Genomic DNA, 15,551 nt, shown 5'->3' on the forward strand with positions numbered 1-15,551 from the left:
TTTAGTAACAGGTCTTGTGTGCATTGTGTGGCTTTTTCAACGGTGTGAAGCTGTTACTTTGATTAAAATTTCAAAATATAAATTAAAATAAGTCAATAATGTATTTTAAAATGTATTCTCTCCTGGAGAAAGGATGCTAGTTGGGGGGCAAATGTTGGGAAATGGGGATAGAACTCTAGAAAGGAAAAAAGTAGGCTGAAGGAGACAGTAAAAGGAGGCATCCAGAACCAAATTCCTCTGTTTGTAATTTTGTCCACTCTCCCTTGCACTCCCCCTGCCTCCTCTCAGTCCACATCTGTCCCCCCACTGGCTGTGCACTCCTCAGGGTCAGGAGCCTTGTTTCATGCATTTTCCAGCCCCCTCTACCCCAGGCTCCTGCCGTCTCTTCTTTCCCATTATCCAGCACGCCCCACACAGAAGGTGCTCAATCAACATGAAGAGACTAGAAGAGAACTGCTTTGTGTCCACATTACTTTCTATGGTAGGGACATGACTTTGATCCTGAGGAGAATCTCAAACCGTGTTCAATTAGTGTGGACAGAAACATGGATTTCAATTGACATGGTTGGATCCAAAAAAACTGGACTTATAACAACAGGGGTGCAGAGAGGGGTGGACCGTGGAAACGAAGGAAAGAGGAACAGAGGCCCTGGAGTCTGCTCTTGTAACCTGGGGCAGGCACCTCACTCCATCCAGAGCCAGGGCCAGGGCAGGCATATTTGAAGGCAGCCGGCCACTCTCTATAATGTGACTCAGGTGGAGAACTCAAACGCTGGCAGAGCTTCGGAGGCACAGAACTCTTCTAACTTAAAAAGGTGTGTTCTTTGGGGGAGCAGATGTGGCTCAAGCAACCAGGCACCCGCCTCCCACCTGGCAGGTCCCGGGTTTGGTTCCTGGTGCCTCCTGAAGAAGACGAGCAGATGCTGCAACCAGCAGATTCAACCAGCAGGGAGCAGAAGTGGCTCAAGCAGTTGGGCACATCCCATTTCGGTTCCTGGTACCCCCTAAAGAAAACGAGCAGACAGACGAGGGAGCCATTGGGGGGCAGGAAGAAGGTGTGTTCTTTCCCATCCGAATTCCACCCCATGGTTCATCTCTGGGCAGGCTTTGGAAGGCAGGGGAAGAAGAGTAAAAAGAGGAAGGAGAGAAGGAGGGTGTTATCTCCTCTCACAGACAGGATCTTTAAAGCAGCTGCTCTAAGGTCATCCTCCTGCCCCCGGGGCTCTGCTACTGGTCCAGAAACACCCCTTGAGCCTAGGGAGTCGCACTCAAGTACACACTTACTCCGTGCTTTGTTTCCCACATCTCCACTTCAGCTTGCCCATTCTCTCCAGGTAGAATACTTGCCTCGCTCCTCCCCAGTTTGTCCATATGGGTGTCTCTTCCAAGGCCTGAGTAAGTCAGGGCTTCTTCGGTTGCCCAGGACAGAAGCCCACTTCAAACAAGCTTAAGCTAGAAAAGGACCATCTGATTTCCACTCCTAGGTACACGTGCAAGAGAATTCAAAGCAAGGACTCAAACGCTCTTGCACAAATGTGCCCAGCAGAACCAGTCACGATTGCCAAAGGTGGAACAGCCCAAATGTCCATCAGCGGATAAAGAGAGAAACAAGATGCAGTGTATACAAAAAATGGATTATCAGCCATAAAATGGAACAGAGTACTGATAGTTGCTACAGTGGGGAAGAACCTCGAAATCGTTAGGCTAAGCAAAAGAAGCCAGTCACAAAAAAAATATGTTCTATGATTCCCTTTATATGAAAAGTCCAGAATAGGCAAATCCATAGAGACAAAAAGTAGATTAGTGGTTGCTGGGGCAGGGAGGTGGGGGGTGGGGGGGGGGGACAGCCTAATGGACATGGGTCTCTTTTGGGGGAGATGAAAATGTCTTGGAACTAGATGACAGTGATGATTGCACAACATGGTGAATATAATAAATGCCACTGAATTGAACACTTTAAAATGGTCAGTAATTTTATGTTATGTGACTTTCACTTCAATAAAAAAAAAGAAAGAAAAAACCCACAGTGCTTTAAAAAATAAAATCTAAAATGGCAATTGGGAAAAAAAAATGCATGGGTCCATTTGAAAAGTCTGGGAGGAATCCTGCTGGCTTGAGATGGGGCTGGATCCTGGGACAGCCCTCCACTCCTCTCTTGGTCTCTCAGTTCCACACCCATGTCTGCAGCCCTCGCGTGGGCAGAGGATTTGCCCTCCCCACCCCCACCCCCACCCCCAGTTCTTGCAACCTGGGATGCTTAGCAAGGGAAAGAGGCGACATCTTCCTGGCCTAGGGCCTAGGGCATATGTCTATTTATCCTGGAAGCAATCACCCTGACCAGGGACATGGAGGCCTCTGACCCATCTGGCTCCAGTCATGTGGTCGCCCCTTCCGCCGGCCCAGGATGGGGTGGGGGAGAAGGTGTGAGGTCAGCACTCCCAGATCTTACGGGCTTAGTGGGGTTACTATGGAATGGGGAAAGGGTGATTCTCCAAAGGAAAGGACTGTAAAGGTAAATCCTCCGTGGAGCTCTCACTTGGCTGTCTCGCCCTCTACCCTGGAGACCCTCCTTCTGCCCCCACCCTGGGCCAAGGTCTTCACCAAGCATCTCTGCCCACTCTGCCCTCCACCATGGGAGCAATTCACCCGAGAGCAGAACCACAGACCGGCAGGTGGTTGTGTTAATTTGTTCAGTCTTTACAGAGAGCAAGTTGGCACCAGGTACTAAATTTTGAATGTTCTTATCCTTTGGTCCTGCAGTTATATGTTTAGGTATATACCCTAAGGAAGAATTCAGCAAGAGTTTAAAGAAGTATATACATAAGGAAACCTCTTGGTAATTGTTTATTATAGTAAAAATGGAAACAACATAAATGAGCACCAAAGGGGGAGGGGTTAAATAAATTACAGTAAAAAATTATGGTAAAAACTATGGTGAAATGAAGTGCCTCCATCTGGGTGTTTGAGAGGATAAAACATATCTGCATTTACTTCACCATGATATTTCATTGAAAACAAAGGAGGGGGAAGCAGGTGCAGCTCATTTGTTAAGCGCCTGCTTCCCACATATGAGGTCCTGGGTTCAATCCTGGGTACCTCCAAAAAAAAAAAGGAAAACAGAGCACATAGAGAATGACCCTATTTTGAAAAACATAGTCCTTTTCAATCAGAGGAGGCGACCATGGTGTTCAGTGTGTACAGGCCACACTAAGTGTAGTTTAATGGTCCAAATTCATAGGAAATAAAGGCCATTATTTAATTACATCTCTGGAAGAACACTAATGAGTTTGCAGGTCATAACCCATTGGCATGTCTCAGAGGTCCCTCCCTCCACGCCTGGTTCTCCAGCGCCTCACAGCTTCTCCAGAGTCTCAGAAGTGCCAACTCAGAAAATTCTGCTAAACCCCAGGCCATAAGGTTTTGCCTTGACCTACCCCAATTATTTAATGATCAATGTAGTTTTCTTTCAATAGGTAATAATCCTTTCCTCTCTCTAAAAGAGAGAAGTGAGGAGAAACTTAGTAGGCATAGGCAAATTCAGGGTTTTCTTCAGTGGACAGGGGAAAGGAAGAAGGCTAAGCTCACTTTTTTTTTTTAAGTTTTATTTTTATTTATTTCTCCCCCCCCCCCCCCCCCCATTGTCTGCTCTCTGTGTCCTTTCGCTGTGTGTTCTGCATCCACTTGCATTGTTAGGCGGCACTGGGAGACTGCGTCTCTTTTTTTGGTTGCATCATCTTGCTGCATCAGCTCTCCGTGTATGCAGCGCTATTCCTGGACCGGCTGCACTTTATTCATGAGGGGTGCACTCCTTTCACATGGGGCTCCCCTACGCAGGGGACACCCCTGCGTAGCACGGCACGCCTTGCGCGCGGCAGCACTGTGCGTGGGCCAGCTCACCACTCAGGTCAGGAGGCCCTGGGTTTGAACCCTGGAACCTCCATATGGTAGGTGGACGCTCTATCATTTGAGCCACATCCACTTCCCTAAGATCACTCTTAAGTCAATAATTTTGTCTCATATAAAAACACCTATCTGTATGCATAGGAAAAAAATACACAAAAATGATATCAGCCATCACTAGGTGGTAGGATTATGGGTGATTTTTGCTCCCTTTATATCTTCTGCTGAATTCCTTTTTATAGAGCATGTTCTACTTTCATATTCAGGAAAGAAAAAGCTTTTTTTTTTAAGAAAAAGCCATCATACTGTGGCATATTTCTTTTCATTCTTTTTTTCTCCCCCCCAAGATCTGGCAAAGGATAAAGAGAATTGAAACATTGAACCCATCCTCAAAACAGGATGATTTCTCTTTTTTCTTTAATTTTAGAACTTTTAAAAAGTAACAGCCCTCCACACATTATAAGTAATATGAATAAAAGAACATTCCTTTGCAGGTTTCTACATTTTACCGTAGCCTGCTACTGTGCAAATTCATCTAAAACAAAGCCGATTGAGCTGGTGTGCAAGATCTGGGTTCTTTGTGGGGGCCAGGGTACAGACCACAGCCTGGGATGGGGTCTGGGGGCTGCCTGCCCTCAGCAGCTTCCCTGCAAACTCCCTTTCCCTGAATGGAAGCACACCCTGGGGGCCTGGCCACAGGTTGTGGCCAGATCCACCCTGCCACTCTGGAGTTTCTGTAACCCTCTGCAGCCTCGGGCAGGTCTGAGTGCTTTGGGACTGTGCGAAGTCAAGCCAGGGGCTCGCCCCTCGGCAGACTTGCTGTGTGAGAGCTCTGGGGTCTGCACTGGGTAAAAATTACCCCGCTGCCTGCTTTCCTCCTCCTGCTGGGCCCTCCCAGGATCCTCCACCACCTCCCTCGGGTCCTTTCTGGCCAGCTCCGTTCTTGTGTTTGGGCCAGGCTGGGGGAAGAAAGCATCTGGCTCTGCTCCCTATTTGTCAGGGGTCTCACCCGGTTTCAAGTATTTCCCGGGGCCTTTCTTCGCTTAGTAGTCAAGTTTCTAGCCAGGATTTCTTGGCTCTGGGGAAGATTGAATGCCTGTCTGAGCCTTCTGGGCCTGAGTTTTATTTGCAGCTGCCTGGCTCTGTACTGGGTGACAGTCCCGGCCCTCCCCCGCCAGCCCCTTCCCTCCTGCTTGGTCAGCAGAGGAGGCCCTTTGTGTTGTCCTGGGGCTTGGGAGTGGGAGGGTGGGAGACACCCAGTTTCTGTCCCCAGGCCTGTGTTCTGAATTTACTTCATCCCCAGCCCAGCACCAGGGATGGCACTGCCTTCCAGGGGTAAACGATTCCTGCCTGTCTGGCAGGCCCAGAAAACACAGGAATTGCCAAACCCAAGCAGCCCAGGCCCCCAGCTGTTTCTAACTCAGACTGGGACCTGCTCAGCACCTGGTGCTTTTCTGCAAGAAATTTCTAGTTGTTCTGATCTTTCCCACAGGACTTGGCAAGGCAATAAAGGTCTGGAACCGAAAGAATTCAGGAGACCTGCAAAACATCAGGCCAGGGTTGGCTGGTGGGGGCTTCTCTCTCCCCCTGCTCGGGGATCCCTGTGTGAACTCAACAGTCACTTCCTGCCTTCACATTCACCTGGGGCACTGGGCCTGGAGGGGCCTCCCAGCCCTGGCACCCAAATCCCAGGGAAGAGAGAGCAGTTTTCCTTTGTGACATTATACCCCAGACAAGGGGCCAGAGGATGAGTGTGAACCACTGCTGGAGGTTCCAGTAGCCAACACAGGAGCCTTGCAGGACATGGACTTAGACGTGAAGGTCTCGGGGACCCCGGGATGTATTCCCATCACACTAGGCAACCTGGGCCCTGCCCTCTTGGGGTGGGGGGAGCTGTGAATATTAAAGTAGTGCATTCCTGATAAGTCTTCTCTTCCCACCTCTTTTAGACTATCATCTATTTCCCCAGTGCTCCTTTGTTTTTTAAGTACCAGGACCAAAGATACAGATTAATATGTGAGTATTTGTAGTGACCGTGGCGGGAGCGTGCAGTTGTCACCACTTGAGGAGAAAAGGGCCCTGCCGGTAAGGGTTTCCTTTATACCTCCACACCCCAGCAAGCACACGGGAGATAAGTAAGGAATTGGAAAGGTAGGGGCTGCCCGCCCAGGAGAGATTTCCAGCCTCTTTCCTCCAGCATTACTAAACCCAGCAGCTGATTTCTGCACTGGGAGCCAGGAGCTACAGGAAATGCCACACACCGCGGCGTTAAGGAAAGTTACACCTATCAGGCTCTTCCTTTCGGTGGGACCCCTGCACAGGGGCTTGTTGCCGCTTTGGGGTCTGCTCCTGAGATGGGTTTGGGGGGCTTCGGTCGTCTCGCGTGCTGCAGGGTGGCTGCTGAGGGACCGGGTATGCCTGCCTGGGCTCTGCCCCTCTCTGGGTTCACCGGTGCACTTCACACCACCCCAGGCAGGCAGGACAGGTACCGGCCTCAAGCACGGATTTGGAAACTGAGGCTGAGGAGTGACCGTCTACCCAGGATCTCTCAGCGGCCCAAACGGTGGAACAAGCCCTAGAATCCGGGTGTCCGCCGTGGCCGGGGGCGCTCCACAGAGGCCGGGGCGTGGGCCGGAGCCCGACTCGTCCGGGGGCCAGGCCCTGTGCGGCCGGGTGCCCCGACTGGGGCCCCGCCCCGGGTCGGGAGCCCAGGGCTCGGGTGCCCGCACCTGCCCGGCTGCCCCAGGCCCCGGGCTGCGGGCGAGGGCGGGGCCGGCAGGACGCGGCTCCCCTCCTGCGAGCACGTGTTCTGGGCGGTCCAGGGAAACCTGAGCCGCCTTTGTATCCGCCTCCATCAACGAACATTTCTCTGGCACCGATTATGTGCCAGGTGCTGTGGCGGACTGGAGGGGGTGCAATAAAGTACATCTGGGGTTCCTGCCTGAAATTTACATCTCATGGAGGAAAAGAGACATCTGCACGGAAGAAGACTCCAGGAAGTAGATGATGACACCCATCATCCTTGAATCATGACCGACCGAAATTTCCTGGAAAAGGAAATCACAAACACATTTCCCCTTCCCGACCCCACCCCGTAATCTGGGAAGATCCCATGGAGGGGCCAGTTCCTGCTTCCTGCCACCTTACTGATCTGAGGCCTCCAATAGCCAGGGAGGGCAGCCCCAAACCAGCCATCTCCATGCCCCCCTTCCCAAACCCCTACCCCCCCTGCCAGTATTCTCAATCTCCCCCAAGACCAGACCCCTCACTTTCTTCATCCTGGAACCCGTCACCTGGGGACACTGATACCCCGAGCCCTTTCTGGAATGGAGCTCTGTTCTCCCACTCCCCCACCCCCACCCCCACCCCCTGGTCATGCACTGCCGGGTCTGGAGGCTTCTTTTTCTCTCACTATTCAGATTTCCAAACCGTTTCTTCTTCGCTGCTCACAACCCCAGCTCCTCTGGAAGGCACGCCGTCAGCATTTACCATCATCACCCTCCCAGTTCCTGTCCGCGGACATCTTCCCCGGGCACTCCCCCCATCCCCTGAGCTCCTTCTCCTCCACATCAGCAGTCTTGCTAACCTCGGCTTCTATGCTGACCACCCACTCAACACCCTGGCCCCTAAGTGCCTGGACTGCCTTGGCTCTAGCAGTTTATTCCTCCAGCCCTGCGTCAGCTAACTGGTCATTCTAGACCTTGGAACCATGAGTACCTACACCTTCTCTAAAATCTCAGGTTCAGATACCATCACCTGCCAGCCCTCCACCGCGCTTACTCTAGTACTGCAATGCCAATGCCAGCAATTCCCCACCCGAGACCACCAATCCATGATTCTACGATTCCATCACTATTTATCCCCATCCCCTCGGGTCTTCACTTCTCAGCCAGTTTAGGCTCTGTGATCCAGCAGGCAAAAGCTCCCTTGCACACACTCCTACCTCCCTTTTACTTGTCTCTCTCCGTCATATTCACCTGGCAAAAACCCAACCATGGTTAAACCAACTGTTTATTTCACACCTGCACGGAGCAGTTGAATACCATTCAAGAAAATCTCGCAGCTACTTTGCATGGACTCGCTTCAAATTCACGGCCAAAAATTTAAAATGGGTATTTGAACTGCTGGACCGTTCTACTACAGTTTCTTAGAAAATTCCTTTTCCTTTTCCACGGTGCAACAATTTCACACTTTCTCCTTTCTCCACATATTTTCAACACCCCTTCCTCTCACTCTCAGTCTGACCTCAGACTATCTCTTGTAGAGAAAATAGGTACAATCAGACCAACTGTCTTGTCTTCCCACCACCAAGGTCACCAGAATGCCTGCAACTCTACATTCCTCTGCCCATCTAGGGCCAACCCTCCACCTGCGCCCTGTCTCCCATCTCTTCCCACCTGCACAAGTATTCCATTTCTTTCTTACAGCATCAGTTTTTCCCTCTCTACTAGATCCTACCCTATAGAGTAAAATAGGACTTCATATCTCCTCTTAGCAATTCTAAATTTTTTTCTGCCCCTCTTCAGAGCAAATGTTATTGAGAGTTGTCCATGTACGGAGAGCTCTACTTCCTCACTTCCTGTTCTCCCCTCCATCCTCTCCAACTGGGCCTTTATCTCCTCCTCAACTCTGTCGTAGTAGTTCTTACCAAGGACACCAATGACCTGCACATTGATTAGAGGAGTGGCCAGCTCACTGTCCTCCCTTCACCTGGCCTCCCTGTGGTATTGAACACATTTGACCACTCCCTTTGTAGCAGGTTGAATTATTGGGCCAATGTTTGTCACTCCTCCCCGGCCCCGTATCCCTTTCCATGTGACTTTGTAGTTCCTCCCACTAACGATGGCACATACTCCCTTGGCCCCTGACCTTGGGATTGTCTGTATGACTTGCTTTCACCAATGGAATGTGGGAAGGAGGGACATTGTGCCAGTTCCAAGTCTGAGCCTTAGGAGGCATAGCATGTTTCCATTCGTCTACTTGTGCCTATGTTACCACCATGGGGAAACATGTCCTAACTGGCCTGCTGTCCAAGGGGAATGAGGAAAGTGCACGGAGAGGCAGGCTCAGATTTAAATATAGATTAGGGCTGTCCGGCCAAAGCCAGGTCATCTAGCTGACCTCCAGCTGACCCACAGATGTGTATGTAAAATAAATAAATACTCTTGTGTGTCACTGAGATTTTTTTGATGATTGTTTGTTACCCAGTACTAGCAGACAGATGTATCCTCCTTCTCAAAATACTTTCTTTGCTCAGTTTCCTTGTAACCACAAGTTTTCCTCCAACTTCACAGGCCACTCTTTTGTAGTCTTCTTTGCTGGCTTTTCCTCTACCGGATCTCTCATTGATGGAGTGGCTTCAGGCTCAGTCCTCTGCTTTCTTCTATCCTTACTCTCTCCATAGGTGTAATTATCCAGGCCCAACACATTGAATACCTTCTTCATATTGGTTCTCAAATTTAAATTTTTTTTTTTAAAGATTTATTTATTTGGGAAACGGACTTTGGCCCAGTGGTTAGGGCGTCCGTCTACCACATGGGAGGTCCGCGGTTCAAACCCCGGGCCTCCTTGACCCGCGTGGAGCTGACCCATGCGCAGTGCTGATGCGCGCAAGGAGTGCCGTGCCACACAGGGGTGTCCCCTGCCTAGGGGAGCCCCACGCGCAAGGAGTGCACCCCATAAGGAGAGCCGCCCAGCGCGAAGGAGGGAGCAGCCTGCCGAGGAATGGCGCCGCCCACATTTCCCGTGCCGCTGACGACAACAGAAGCGGACAAAGAAACAAGACGCAGCAAAAAGACACAGAAAAACAGACAACCGGGGGAGGGGAATTAAATAAATAAAAATAAATCTTAAAAAAAAAACAGATTTATTTATTTAATCCGCCCCCCGCCCCCCCTGCCAGTTGTCTGTTCTCTGTGTCTATTTGCTGCATCTTGTTTCTTTGTCCGCTTCTGTTGTCGTCAGTGGCACAAGGAAGTGTGGGCGGCACCATTCCTGGGCAGGCTGCACTTTCTTTCCCACTGGGCGGCTCTCCTTATGGGGCGCACTCCTTGTGCGTGGGGCTCCCCTACGCGGGGGACACCCCTGCGTGGCAGGGCACTCCTTGCGCGCATCAGCACTGCGCATGGACCAGCTCCACACGGGTCAAGGAGGCCCGGGGTTTGAACCGCGGACCTCCCATGTGGTAGACAGACGCCCTAACCATTGGGCCAAGTCCGTTTCCTTCAAATTTAAATTTGAAGATGAGATGCCCCTGAATTCCAGACTCAACCCTGTCTACATATCTCCATCTTATGTCCGATGATTCTTCTTGGCAGAGCCAAAACAGAACTACCAATATACACACACGCAACCTGCCACATGGGCAACATTTTCATTCAGCCTAAAAGGAGACCTCATTCTCAGCACCATTCGGAAGCCACATCATCAGTAAAGCCTGTCTTCTCCATCTATAAAATAGATCCAGGAGCCAGTACCACTGAGCATCTCCACAGCCAGGTTTTGTATTTCCTCTTGCCAGGACTCAGGCAAAAACATCTTATCTGCTCTCCTTGGCTCCTTGTCCACACTCGGCACAGCAGCTAGAGTGATCTTTCTTAGGCGTGAGATCTCCTTACTCCCCAGTTTAAAACACTCTGAAGGCTTCCTATTTTAATCCCAATAAAACTTACACCCCTTACCCTGGCCTCCGAGGACCTACACGATGTGGACCCTGCCTCTGTCCACAAAGCTCCTGTCCTCCTTGTGCACATGGTGCCAGCATGCCCACCTTCGTGGTCTCAGGGCTTTTGCACTTACTCTCCCATCTGCTTAGAAGCATACTTCCCCAAATCTTCACAGAGCTGCTTCTGCCCCACCCATAATGCTAGCGGAACTCTCTGGGTTCTGGGCTTCTAGTTTCTTGGCTTATGTCGCTTGAGAGAATTTAAGGACACCCCTCTAGGTAGGCAAGGGAGTAAAGCATTTACTAAGAGACAAGAAAAGAGTACACAGTCCAGGTCATGGATGAGGGTGTGCCACACAGTGAGTCGCACACTTGGGCCCCAGATGAGGCCTTTTAAGACTTTTCCTTCCCTGCCCTTCGGTGTTGAGGGGTGGCCCTACCTGTTATCTCTCAGGGGGCCAGTGGTGAGACCTTTTGTTTGAAGGTGTCCAGGGCTTCCCCTGGACCCCAAAAGGAGTTCCAAATGGGATCTCGTGGCCAGGGTCTCATGGGATCATTCCAGCAGCCTTCCCTTCAGGAGGTTTCTGGGCGGGTCTCACGGCCATGTGGTGTGCCAGGCAGCGCCACCTTCCCTCTTTCACTATACTAGCCTGCATCAGTAAAGTCTCAAATGTCGCCTCCTCAGAAAGACCTTCCTAGCTAAATAAAGCCGCACCCATCAGCCCACCCCACACACACACCAACTATGTCACATTACTCTGGCTTAGCCTCTTCAGTAGCAGTTACCAGCATGTGAAATTGTTTGGCTCTTTGTATACCCTCTGCACCCCCCACCCCCACCCCCCCAATGAGAACATAAAATCCCTAAGGGCAGGTATTTGACCTGGTCTCTGATGTATCCCCAGGGCCCAAAACCGGCTTTGCCTATGGTAGGCTGTCAATAAATGCATGTTGACTAGCTAAGGGACGTCAGATCTGAACAGAGCATGGTTATGACTGGCTGGACCGGAAGATGGGGAAGGATTGTTTCCAGACGGCAACTGACCTGACCAGAAAGACACAGAGACGGAAGAGCTATGGCCACAGGCCCCTGAGGGGCCAGGTTGGCTGGGGTGGTAGTGTGTGTGGCGGGGAGGATTCAGGTGCGGAGCTGGGGAGAAAATTGTGCCTAGCTGAAGGGCTTGAAAGCTGCCTCACGTCGTATGCGTTGGTGGGGGGCTACTCAAGATATGAATCAAGGCTGTGATCGTTCAAAACCAAGGATTTTGGATGACTCACGTGGTCGAAAGGTATTTCAGAGAGTCGGTAACTAAGTGCCCTCCCAGGAAAGCCCAGAATTTTAGAAGACTAAGACATCTAGAAGAATCTGGGAGCCCAGGGGAACCTGAAACTGGTTCCCTTGGATTCCAGGGGCAAGAAGAACCCATTACCCAACCTTTTGGGGACCAACATTAAGTTCCTAGTTTTGGAAGGTCTCTGGGTAACGAAGGATTTGCTGAACACACAGCAGTCGCTCTTAGACACGAGCCCTGGGCCCTGGGGCTTCTTTCCTCCCACCCCGCCCTCCCCAAGACTAAATTGCTTTGATTCACCGAGTGACTAAACACGAGGTTCACCAAACCCGGTGGAGCTCCGGGGCGTCCCAGCCCCCTCCACCAATTCCATTGTCAGGGCAGAACAAAAGGCCCAAGGCATCCTGGGTTAAAGGATTTTAACTCTGCCAATCCCAGGAGGCTCCAACCAGAAGCAGTTTCCTGCCCGCGAGAAGTGACTGAGAAAGCACCCCAGGCGACAGGAAGGCTTTTTTTTTTTTCCTTGTCTGAAAGAAAAAAGAAAGAAAGAAACCCAGGGGCCAGGCACCGCCAGACCCAGGAACCACCGCGGCCCCCGCCCTAGTTCTCGAGAGCCCTCCGGCCCCCGCGCCCCGGTCCTCGGCGGCCACCTCAGTCTGTTCGCCGATTCGGGGCTGTCGGGCTCGTCAGCTCCCGCCCGAGCACGAGAAGCCCCCAGGCCCTGCCACCAGCCTGGACTGCCCCCCTCCGCCTCCGCCTGCTGCCCTCGGCGTGGCCCACGGGAGCCCCCCGCCCCCCGCGTCTCTGCTGCCGGGGGGCGCGCACGGCCCCGGGGTGCTGGGCGGAGCCGCTCCCGGGCGCGCCCCCCGGCTCTGGGCGGCGCCCCGCGCGTCCCGCTGCTGCTCGGGAACCCGCTGCTCCGGCTGGCTGGCGGGAAACGAAACCCTTTTTTTTTTTCCTGGAGGGGAAAGCCCGCGGGCTTGTTGGTTTTGAGCCAGAGAATTTCCAGGCGGCGCGGTTCGGGCGTGTTTGTTTAAATGGGCCTCTGTCCTGAGCTGTGAGTGGAGTGTAGGGAGCCGGGCTTTACTGGAACAGAAGCTGCGGAGCCAGGTTTCTGGAAGGAAACGGCACGGAGGGTCAAAGCCCCGTTTGCCCACCCTGGAACTAGAGAAAAGCAGGCACGTGGATGGTATTCACACTCTTCAATGGGCTGCTTTTTTTTTTTTTTTCCTTCTTAAAATTTTCACGTGCAAGAGATACCGGGAAAATTAGAAACATGTTTAGGAAAGGAGTGCGCCGCAAACGCTGGCCTTGAAGCAATGTCCAGGCCAGGCCACACGGCCGGGCGGCCGCGCCGGTCCCGCGTCGGCGCAGCGCCCTCTGGCGGCCGCGCGGGGGCCCGGCCGCCCCTCCCCCAATCCTCCGGGGCCGGAGGGGAGAGCGGGAGACCCCCTCGCCCGGGCACACTGGGGTAAGGGAATTACAGAGGTTCAACGCCGAGGCCCTGGAAAGTGACTCCTGTAGTTTTGTGGTTGGCGCCGAGACGAAGAGCCCAGGGAAGGGGTCAGCATACAGGAAAAATCCTACCAAAAATGTATCATCCCTTTACCTGGAGGCTTCGTTTTTTAAGATTCGAATGTCTCAAGGAAGGTGTGAACCTTTAAAACAAGGGCAGATGGCCAGCTACGTAAAGGAAAAAAAAAAACAAAAACCACCAAACGGGCATTTATAAGACAATGGCACTTAATAAGTAATGTCTAGTCTTTTTCTTGTGCCTTGTACATCTTAAACATTTCTCCAATCTTCCTATTCTTCCCTACCACTGCTGCTACTTGAGGGTCGGCTCACACATCTTACTCTCTGGATCTCTGCAGGTGCCTACGGGGGATTTCTGGATCCTTTCTAAGGCGCACGGGATGCCAGAGAGGCTCCAGGGGGCTCTCTGCTCTTTGTCCACGCTCAGCACCACTGTAGCTGTCGAGGCAGACCCGTGTGGTTGGGTACTCCCCTCCAAAGCCCCCTGTGAGAGCCAGCAGTGCTACCCCTGCTTTCAGCTTCTTCTGTACCTGAAGTTTCCCTCCCTTTGCCACTCCATCTGGCCAAGGCCGGAAGTGGGGGGGAGTGCTGGGTTTGAGGAAACAGGTAGGTCCTTACCCACCTCCCCGCCTCCTCTGACTCTCTTTTCCCTGACAGAAGGTTTCTACTTGTACCAACTGGTAGGAATTCCTGCAGCTCCTCTCCCTGAGGTGTTTCCCGCTGTATCCGGTACGTCTTGCTACATCACGCGGTGACTTCATAAACACTCATTTGCTCGGGACTCTGTGGTCAGCTGGGAGGTGTTTCTGACTCGGGCCATCTCTGCTGACCTCCTCTGGGCGGGCTCCTGAGGCTGAGGTGACTGTTCAGGATGGCCTCATCACATCTGGTGGCTGGCAGGCTTTCAGCAGGGGTGAGGGGATGATGGGGTGTGGGCCTCCCCCCCAGACAGGCCAGCCCAGCTGGGCTCCTTCCCGTGGCTGCAGGTTCCGAGGATGGAAAGCCAAAGCCACAAGGCTCCGCCCAGCCTAGGTCTGGACCCGGCCCACCTCACCTCCTCCGCGTTCCATTGGTCCTAGCAAGTCACAGAACCAGACTCAGAGGGAGCGGAAGGAGGCTCTACCTCTGGCTGGAAGGAGTGGCAAAGTTTTGTTTTGTTTTCTCAGCCTTCCATATTTGCTCTCTTCTTTTCTGGGGCATAAGTATTTAAAAATAATGCATCCCTTATACTCACCGAAGGTAAGTGCTTAAGCCCACAAACACAGTAGTCAGAGTGCCTGGGTTGAAATCCTGGCTCCACCTTTGCCTGGTATGTGTCCCAGGAAAGCTATTTTCCCTGTCTGTGCCTCGGTTTCCTAATCTACAAGTATGAGGTGGTTGTGAGTACTAAATAAGCTCATCCATGTAGAGTGCTGAGACAGTGTCTTCGACATAGTAAGTGTCCACTTGACGCTATCGTGCCCGGGAGGTGATGGCTGGCTGCCCACCGTGGCTGCTGGAACCACAGCAACATCCCCCACCGCTACCTGAGCCACCACCCACCACCACTGCCACTGCCAGCCCCAAACTGCCCACTTGACTGGTGGCGCCCGGCATTTGCTCCGTTGAGATGTCAGTGAAATGGCGGTGTCAGTTTTAACCATCTCCTTCACGGAAGCCCAGCTCTAGCACTGGGGTCAGGGCCGTAGTTAGAAAATGAGCTCTGAAATCAGACCAGAAGTTCGCTGCCAGCTCTTCTTCCTATGGGAAGGAAGCGAATTAATCTATTTCCATATCCCAGTCTGTAAACTGGGAGGAAAGCAGTGCTTTCCATTGAGGATTATAAAGCATAATGGGAAGAACCTAAAAGCTTGTTCTTTAAAAATGCTCCAGAGATAACCCATCATAAGATGGGTTGCTCCTCCCTGTAATTGCTCCCTGTAATTGCTCCTCCCATAGGCACTGAGAAATTGCCTTGGATGAGTATTTTTCCCCCCAAATGTGCTCAGTCACACCTAAAGCTCTCCCTCCCTAGTCCACCAAGAGTGGCCTGAATCCTGGGGTCCAAGCTGAACCTCCCTGCAGTCGTGAGTTGACATGACTGGCCCTCACAGCACTTCTTGAGGTCTTATATTTTATTTTCAGTCTACGTACGTTTTATTTTCAATCTGCTCTCTCTA

Source organism: Dasypus novemcinctus, chromosome 17, assembly GCF_030445035.2.
Source record: "Dasypus novemcinctus isolate mDasNov1 chromosome 17, mDasNov1.1.hap2, whole genome shotgun sequence".
NCBI lineage: Eukaryota > Metazoa > Chordata > Mammalia > Cingulata > Dasypodidae > Dasypus > Dasypus novemcinctus.